General features: G+C 36.2%; 1 long non-coding RNA gene across 1 annotated transcript in view; it reads right to left on the minus strand.

The window, feature by feature from the left end:
• LOC122792463 overlaps positions 1-3,239 on the minus strand; it is a 120,200-nt gene extending 116,961 nt beyond the window's left edge. Inside the window, exon 1 of the long non-coding RNA XR_006363313.1 lies at positions 3,161-3,239. This is a non-coding gene — a long non-coding RNA (uncharacterized LOC122792463). The remainder of the gene's footprint in view (positions 1-3,160) is intronic.
• Between the last annotated feature and the right edge of the window lie 6,761 nt (positions 3,240-10,000).

A 10,000-nucleotide genomic window follows, 5' to 3' on the forward strand; every position in this document is an offset into this window, starting at 1 on the left:
AATTTGATTTGTTCATTAGCTAGAAATTACATGAATCATACTCTGCAGATCAGCAAGATTTATTTTCCTTCATAGTAGCCATATCTCTACGGCTAAAACCCTAAACAGAAGTCAGTATCTGCAAAGAAAAATTAAGCTCTCTGAAGTTTTTATAGTATATGGAGATATATATATATATATATATATATATATATATATATGTGTGTGTGTGTGTGTGTGTGTGTGTGTGTGTGTGTGTGTGTGTTATATCTACAGTTTTATCTATATCTATGTATATATATATATATATATATATATATATATATATATTTTTTTTTTTTTTTGCAGAGGGACATACCATAATACTCCCTGCTAATTATATATACCAATTCCAAGATCAGACAACAGTGAGGAAAGGGAAAATTACCATTCTCTGCTGTTCTGTGACTTCCCACAAAGTAACACTTGCTGAATCAATCATCTGGTTATACACACGTGTCATTTTATCTATGCTTATTTTCCTTTCAGTTTTGTTTCAAATATTCTTATTTACTTAATGCTTTCTTTATCCTTTATCTATAGTTTTGCTGGAATTTGCTATACCACAAGTCAAATGCTTGCATTTAGGTGTAAATGAATGTGTAGTGTAATTTTTTGACTGGAACTAAATTGACAACAGTGATATATTAGCACTTGTCAAGTGCTATGTAACTATCAAATAATCAGCAACGTGCAGAATTCTCACTGATCTGTAACTATCTGATATGTTTTTAACTAACTTATTGCACTGTCATACATTGGAACCATTATATCTTTATCTGAAATGGTCCATTCATTTCCTTCTTTATCCACATGAAAATAATGCAGGAAAGTCAGGTAAAAGACCAAGATTATGCCAGTTACTTAACGGGAGTTAGAATATCTTGTTAATATTTATAAATCACTCCCCTTCTAGCCGGAGAATATCTTGTTAATGTTTCTAAATCCCTCCCATTCTAGCTGGACATTCAGGTGGAATGCCTTTTGTTTTGTGCTTTAGGTGATTGCATCCTTCTCACCACTGATGCTCAGTGTGAATGCAGTGCATTTATTTTAAAGTTTGTCCTTGCACAAGGCCCTGTGTATTGGAGTCCACTTACAGCCATTCAGCCAACTATTGCTTCCTCAGCATGTCTCTGTCTGTATCACCCAGCTACTCACATCCTCGACTTGGATGGATTCCCATGCATCTCCACCTCCCTTCTCCAACAGGTGGATGGCTACTTGTACTGTAGAGCTTTTGGACAGTGTTAGAACCAAAGCTTCTATACGACTAAGCTGGACAAAAGCTAAACATTTTCTGGAATATTAAAAAAAAAAATGAAAACCTCCAGTAAATTCACACTAATGAGAACACCAGTTTTGTCAAGTCTTATGCATAATGTTGTATTCCATTTATTTAGTCAAAACTGTTTAAACAATGATTCCAGTGACAACCAAAACGAAAATAAAATAATAAAATCATTGTGTTGCAGCCAGAACTCTCTACAACCTTCCAAAGGTATCAAATGTTTTATTAATACATAAAAATGTTTCAAAAGCATTCATTAAACATTTTTATGTCTTAATAAAATGTTTGACACCTTTAGAAGGTTGTGGAGAGTTCTGGCAGCAACACAGTGATTTTATTATTTTATTTCCATTTATTTAGTCAACTGTAATGCCTGCAAATGCTAGTAAATATTCTAAATAGAATTTAAAAGTATTATTGCTATTTCAGTTTATTTTTTGGAAAAGAAGGCACGTTTCAAGCTGTGAGCAGCCATCACTAAGCCTAAACATTTGATCACAGGTAGCAAAGCTTTGTAATTAAGGCAGCAATAAACACATGAAACAAAACCACGATTCTGCCAAACTCTTTCTGGCTTTTCAACAGGAACTTGCAAAGATTCTTTAGGGTTTGCTGCTCCTTGACTACTAAATAGAATCCAAAATATAAAATATGCTGACATGGAAATAGGAGCATCCAGCAGAAATAAAGGTCTTTAAATTTAGTATTTCACAAAATTTCAAAGCCACATTAATACAGCACCATGACAGTGAGATGAAAATTAACTGCAGAAATAAATTAACCTCATGACCACCCATTTATGCAGCTTTATTATTTTACTTCACTTCATCTCTACTTTCTGAATGATTTTCAGTTTGATAGAACTAGAGCCCTTGAAAGGAATATTCAGTAAAACTGTATCCTGTAATACCCTTATGGAAACAGAACATTAGAAATATATAGTAAGGCTTATTTTTAATACACAGAGATTATACTGTAGAAACAATAACTCAAAAAAATGTTAAAAACAATGACTAATACAGCCTAGTACTGTTGTTGTACATATGCTGTGTTACTTCTAAACACTTAACATAGTTGTCACAGTGGCTTCAACATAGTACAATGTGGTTACCTATTCTGAATACTGAGCTGGACTTTGAAGGTAAATATGGCCTACATCAAATGAGTAGGTTTACTATGAAATATTACATCCTGGTGCAAAAACACTGCAAGCATTGTAAATAGGTTAAAGTACCAAAACATCACATCTCCAATTAAGTCACACATAAATAGTCAAAAACACATGAACCTCTTCTTTTTTGCATGTCAGCAAGTTCTCCCTGCATCAGTGTGGAAGTAAGCTCCCACAACACGCTCTATACATACAGCCTCCAAGACTGCACTAAGTTTGAGAAGGGGGAAGAGACAGAACTTACCTTCTTGTTTCCTAACTCAAATTGAACTTAACTGAAATTCCCATACATCCACAAATTAAACCTGCCAATCTTCTGTTTACAATGTTCTGAGCAACAGAAAGTTTCTGTAAATCAGCTTCATTCTAATTAATTTACATTTTTATATAATGTTTTATGCTGTGGTTTGTAAACGTCTGGATTCATACATGCATTCATTATGCTTGATAATGAAAAAAAAAAAAAAAGCATTTATTTAAGATTCTGGAGTACAAGTCCTTGTCTAATTATATGCTTGCTTTTGTGTCTGCCTTGTGCAGGTATTATGAGTTAAACAGATTTTAATAACTTCAGTTACCTGGCTAACATGATGAGCAAGTAGAGAGATCCACAGTCTGACATGCCATGAAAGCAAACTAAATCTCTGAATTTGAGTTAATACAGCTCTGAAATATCTTACCATTTTTGAAGTTGAAAGCGTCATGGATCATACAGTTTTAACTTATCCCTCATTTGATTAGAAAGTCAGAAAAGCAACCATTGCAATCTCCTTGCTAATGTTATAAAAATATAAGCATTTATTATAGTAAAGCATAGCTTAAGTGATGTCAAGTCAATTTCAATGACATGCTTCTGCCATCTACAGGAAGACAACTGAAAGCCTACATGACAGCACACTTTTGTATTCTTTGCAGTGGTACTTAATTTCAGAGTTTCTTCAGATGTGGATTAAAAAAAATAGATATTTTGCAAATACACACACAAATTCTGTTACTGTGAGTAGTTTATACTGATCTGCTCTTAGACTTGTTAGCATGTTACAGATAATATAGCACTGTGCTTTTAAATATCGTTATATCTTAACAGGTCAAAATGCAAGATTTGTTTAGTGCAAAACTAATTACTGATCTTTGATATTAATTGTGTATGAATTGTGATTTAACTCCAGACTCATCAATATATAACATGCCTTGTTCACACAACTGAATCTGAACAGTTTTTACTGCTCTCTCTGTCTCTACAGCTTCTGATCTGCTTGTGAAAAACTACAAGAGAAAGTGAAGTTTGTTAAATGACTAGGAAGACATGAACGGTTCAGCAAATCTTTTCTACAGGTATGGATGCAAGAAAAGTCGCCACACACAAATAGGACAAAAAACATCAAAGTAATAGCCCTGCAATGCTTAAAGTGCAAACATATGCTCTAAGATTTTACAAAAGGTTTTACTGCTTTTTTAAGAAATGGAAATACAGTTTTTATCAATAGAATAAAAAGCATTGGGGCAATAATGGAGAAATATGCAAATGCTTGTTTTCTGTTGAGATTGCAGTTTGGATGCAGAGCAGTTATACATTTGTATTCGGAAAACTTGCTTTTAACATTCTCTGAGAGGTAAGTGAGGATAAGTCCAATAAGTAAATTCACTGATAACGTGATGTAACTGAAAAAGAAACAGCAGAGTGTTTTTTTTTTTTTTGGGGGGGGGGCACTATATCAGCACAATGAATTTTGTAGCGAGCATGATCCTGTGCATAAGCCATCAAAAACCTCAGTCAGATGAGCTGAAGGTACATGCTAAGCACTCTCGCCCCCTTCTCCTGACAGTTGAAATTACAATTATGAACACACCATGAATTTCCATGGCAAGCTTTCAGACATTTTTTACATAGTCACCTGAACTCATCTTTAAGGTAGAATACCAATCTACTTCTCAGTCTGTCTGGTATTAAAAGGTATGGAATGTTATGTTTTTTGAATTTACGTATAGATCTTGGTTTGAAAAATAAAATGTAGGCTGGAAGCTAAGCAAGGAAATACAGTTTTCTACTGGTAACCAATTGCTATGATACAAGCTTGGAATTGCCTAGTTATTGTAAGACCTTGCTGAGTCTAATTTTGGTGGCTACCAAAAAAGAAATTACTACAAAATGGAAATAAATGTCTAAACCAACTTTACTAGAAGTAGTGAAGATAGTAACAGAGTTAAAACAATTGGAAAAGGGATCTTTAGAAAAGGGTTGGAGCAAATAACACAGTAACAAATGGGAAGTGTGGGATCAAAACATGCAGAGGAGGAATGAGGTTTAAAGGAAGGCATGATTTGAATAAGCATATATAATGGCTGACTAACAATGACTGGATATGTTAAAAGTGATGTATAATGTTTTCAGGTACAATTGTGTTGGCACAGTTTGGAATGTATAATGTTTGCTACTGAGACTATGTCGCTGTGGTTTGTTGTCATTTATATAACCATAACTAATCTTGTTGATGTGAAAGAGCTCCTTCATAGTGCTACCTTAAGATTAACAGCTTAGCATTCTTAAATACTGTATTCAGCAAATATGCTATTTATTCACTGTTTTAACTGTGTTCTTCACCCTGAGTGTTACTTAGCAAAGAAGACATTATTTGTTGCTTTAACACCTAATTTGTACTTATTTCTCTTTCCAAACTTCCCAGCTCTCTACCTCCTATCCTGTACTAAGGGAACTGCCTGGTCATTAAGGACCCCTTTCTTTTGTTTTCAGCCATTCCAATGCCTGTCCAAAGAATCCTGCCACACTAGTACAGTCTCCCAGTTACCAAAGAGAATAAGAAAGTATGTAATACCCTAGACCTACTGTTAAGCTGAATTAAGTGTTAGAAATATATCTAGTATTGAATGTAATTAAGCTACTGAGCCAGGAAGCCAGCAGCCATACCTCTCTCTACCCCTGAAGCAACTGCCTATTTCCCTCCTTTGAATCTTCTATCAGAACCATCTCTACCAGATATCTTCATTACTGATACCTCTTGCTGTACTTTACTCTCTGCCCACTAGGTGGCACCCTAATCTAGCCTTGGGTTATATCTCTTACCCCACCTCCCCATATTTCATCTCAGTATATTTTCCCTACTTCATCCCTGACTACTTTGTAATCTTCCTGCTGTAATACTTTGCTCTTACTTTTTCTTTTCCCACCTTCTAGCTATATTGTTCTCTTTTTTTCCACTCTGCTATCCTTTACCACATCACAGCTACACTATCACACCCCACTTACCTGTAACTACTCGGAGTCGATTAGGAAACTACTGCTCATAGATTGGCTCTGCAGAATCTTCCTTTACCTGCTCTAACCTGCTCTGTTCACCCTGCAGGTTCACTCTGCTACCCTACCCTAACCCCAATTCCCACCCACCCCCCAGGTGCCCTAAATGTATACTTCCTTAACCACACCCTCTCTCCCATTCTTCCTAGCCTATGCTTTAACCAATCTATATAAGTTAGCCACACCCCTTCTTTCTAGCTTCTCCTTACCCTCTTTATCCAGTACCTCCTCAAAGTATTTTACCTGATTTCATTTACCTTTACCAATTCTTCCCCTCAAAGGACTCTACAAAACCTATACATCTTTTGTCTTATTCTAGCCTAGGCCCTGCTGTACTAGTATAAATAATCCTAACAATATGTCTATAACCACAAAAACTATCCTAACCAAGTTAATACTCTTAGCTACTCTCATACCTGTCCTCACCTCTGCCTATCTCTTCATCTCCTTTGAAGGGTTGAATTATTACCACTTCAACTACCCTCCTAAACAAACAGCTATTCAAAATTACACCCTTACCCATTTTCAAATAAATACCACTTTCACTCCCTGCTACCTGCTAGCCAAGTACCATCGACTCACACATATCAAATTCAATAACACCACTGTAAGGAAGCTAAAATATCTAACCAGCTTCCTTAATTACCAAGTTTCTGGCCTAAAAACACGCACCTTAAAAGACGGTGACATCCACCCTAACTCAGTCCCAACTAATGTCTCCACATTAACTACTCCTTATACTACTCCCTCCACCCTAACAGCCCAAACCAGTCTCTCTAACTCCTTACTTATAAGTCATCTCAATATCCACAGTATTAGCAACAAAAGTACCCATCTCCACACCCTCTTTGATATACATTCCTTTGACATCTTCTGTCTCACAGAAACCTGGTTAAAACCTGGAACTAAGGACAACAAAATAATCCCCCCAGGTTACAATATCTTGAGACTCAACCACATAAAATGTAGGGGTGGGGGAGTAGCACTGCTGTTTAAATCCAGGCTCCAGATCTCCTCTATACCTTATAACCAACCTCAAGATAGTAAGGCTGAAGTCCTTATCTCCTGACTTCAACTCAAGCCTAGAAAAAGACCTACACATCATCTGCATCTACTTACCTCCTGGTAATAATAGTACTACAATAGAGGATATTCTAAGCTGGATATCCACTACTTACCCTCAAGAAGCAATTATACTAGGAGACTTCAATACTGACTGGAAATGTCTTAATACTAAGAATCCTTCATCACATATTAATCTTCATGGCTTTAGTCAAACAATCACCACCACTACTAGACTTAACAAACCAAACAAAAAAGAGAGTATCTTAGACTGGATACTTATTAATAAACAACAACAAATTTACAAGGTAGGAACTCTACCAGATGACATAAGTGATCATACTCTAACTTACATTATAAGACAAAAGAATGACATCCCTAACACCCTCACATATAGGAGCTTACAAACCAACAAACACTTTAACCCTGTATTATTACAAAATTAGTGCCTGTAACTGGAACCCACTAAAAACTCTCCCTCTTGAGGAGGCTGTTGAATATTTCAACTCTAAATTCTTTAATATCCTCGATAAGCATGCACTTAAATGGTCCATTAGAATGAAGTCTAAACCAGCCCCCTGGCTTTCAAAAGAAACTAGACAACAGATATTGCTTAGGAATAAATATTGGGCTAAGTGGAGAGCATCCAGAACTATCTATGAGCAACAAACCTTTAGACAGCTGGGAAATATTACAAAAAAAGCAATACTCACTGAAAAGAAACTACAATTGTAAACTACAGCAATCTCACCATAACAATCCACAAAAGTTCTGGTCAAGCTTAAATAGACCCCTACACCCAGGGCACTCTAGCACACCATCCCTTCTAGGGGCTGATAACAATACCTCCCAACAAACTGCTAATGCCTTCAATACCTTCTTCACATACACCATAAAATCTCTAGCCTGTCAACTTTCCACGGACAACTCTAATCTCCCTACCTCTTTACCTGATAGTCTCCCAACATTCCAAATACAACACATCACTACTTCTCACATCCAAAAACTTAAGCCGTGTATCCCCTCTGCTGACCAAGTACCATCTGAATATCTGCAAAAAGCAGCTAAAGCAGTTGTCTATCCTATATCCATCCTTATAAACAGAACCATAAATGAAGGACTCATTCCTCATATCTGGAAAATCTCCCACATTATCCCTTTACATAAAGGTGGCAACTCCAATGATTATTCTAACTACAGGCTTAAAGCTCTCTTATCACCCTTAGCAAAAGTTGTGGAAAAATGCATTTGCCATCAACTAATAAACCACTTAACTCAGCATAATATTATAGCTAACTGTCAGCATGGTTTTAGGCCATTTCATAGTACCACCACAACTCTCCTATCTTTCACTGACTCCATCAATAGAAACCATAATAACAACATCCTCTCATCAGCACTCTTTATTGATCTGTCAAAAGCCTATGACATGGTAAACCACCCCTTGCTCATAAATACTCTTGAATACCTTTCTCTAGATAGCAAAGTTGTTCTCTGGTTCAAGTCCTACCTTACCAATAAGCAACAAGCAGTCCTCTGGGAGAATAAACTATCTTCCCAACTGCCAGTCTCCCTTGGAGTTCCACAGGGCTCCATTCTAGGTCCACTTATTTTCTCTTTATTCATAAATGATCTTCATTTAGCAATCCCTCAAGCCACCTGCATACACAATGCTGACGATTCCACACTCATATGTTCTGTCAACTCCACATCCGAACTACGATCTCTAACCCAGAAAGTATTTAACACTGTAGAGTCATGGTTCTTCAAAATGTTGCCTCCTTTTGAATGCCAAAAAAAACAAGCTCTTACTCTTTGCACCTAACAGTAAGTCCCCCCCTATAAATTTTTCCATCAAATCAAATAATGGCACCCTTATAACCCCCGACACTACCACCAAACTGTTAAGAATCATAATTGACAATAACCTTACCTTTGATAACCATATAAATAACACTATTAAAACCGTAAATAGAAAATTGGGCTCCTTATATAGAATAAAACTCTTCTTAACACCAACAGCCAGAACTACAATTGCCCACTCCCATCTAATATCAACTCTTCTTTATGCTTTCCCCATATATACTAACCTAAAAAAAATAATCTCACTAAACTAGTCAACTCCTATAACAATATTGCCAGATTTGCCACTGGGAACCCATTTAGAACTCACCACTGTCAGAACCTACAGCAGCTCGACTGGCTTGAACTAAAAAACATTTTGATAATTTCCAAACTTACCATTGTCCATAGGATATTTTACCAGCCTAATAACACACCTATACTTTCTAACCGTATTACCCCTTATACAAACTTCAATTCCTTATGCTCTTCTAGTAAGCTACTGGCTAGCATTAGCAAGTCTAATAACTTAGCAGGTGACTCCTTGTTCTCTAATACCACTGGAAAATATTGGAACCTGTTGCCATCATATCTAACTTTACTTCCCTCCCTTCCGCTCTTTAAACAAAGGCTCAAGAAACATCTCAAAACACACTGGTTATGCCCCTGCTGCTACCCTGACTAATCTTCTGCTTTCTCTATTTCCTATTTCTATACTGCCTCCTTTCACCAGTCAATACTGTTACCCTTCGGGACGTAGTAACTGTCTTAAATTATTGATACAACTAGGTGATGAATTAAACTTTGTATGTATTGTAAACTACCTCAGATATCTTACTAAGAGTGTACTGTCCTATTGTGTACTTGTGTTTCACAAATGGTATAATGTTTTTTTTTTTAAGCTAATGCTCTCTGATTACTTTAAACATAATTTATTTCTATATTTGTGCATGATAATTTTGTTGTTTGTTTTTCTTTTTTGTATTGTCGCTTCTTCTGTGTGGAGACATGCATGAATGGGCGTCCCTTCATTGAAGGTTGTGCATCAGGGCTGGTAACTTGGCATGTAAAAATCAACTACCAATCATTAGCGGACCAGAGTTCCACTGTAGTGACCCCTAACCGGGAAAAGCCGAAAGACACAACAACAACTGCATGGAGCTTTTATCCATGGGCCACTGCTGAAAATGGAAATATATCCAGTTGGAGTAGCCCAGTTAACAAATGTAAAATAAATAAATAAACATGGACTATGTCATACAAGATAATTTAATAAAGATGTTTCCTGTTTAAAAAAAAAGAA

This window comes from Protopterus annectens, chromosome 1.part2 (genome assembly GCF_019279795.1).
Source record: "Protopterus annectens isolate FY-2018-M chromosome 1.part2, PAN1.0, whole genome shotgun sequence".
Classification (NCBI taxonomy): domain Eukaryota; kingdom Metazoa; phylum Chordata; order Ceratodontiformes; family Protopteridae; genus Protopterus; species Protopterus annectens.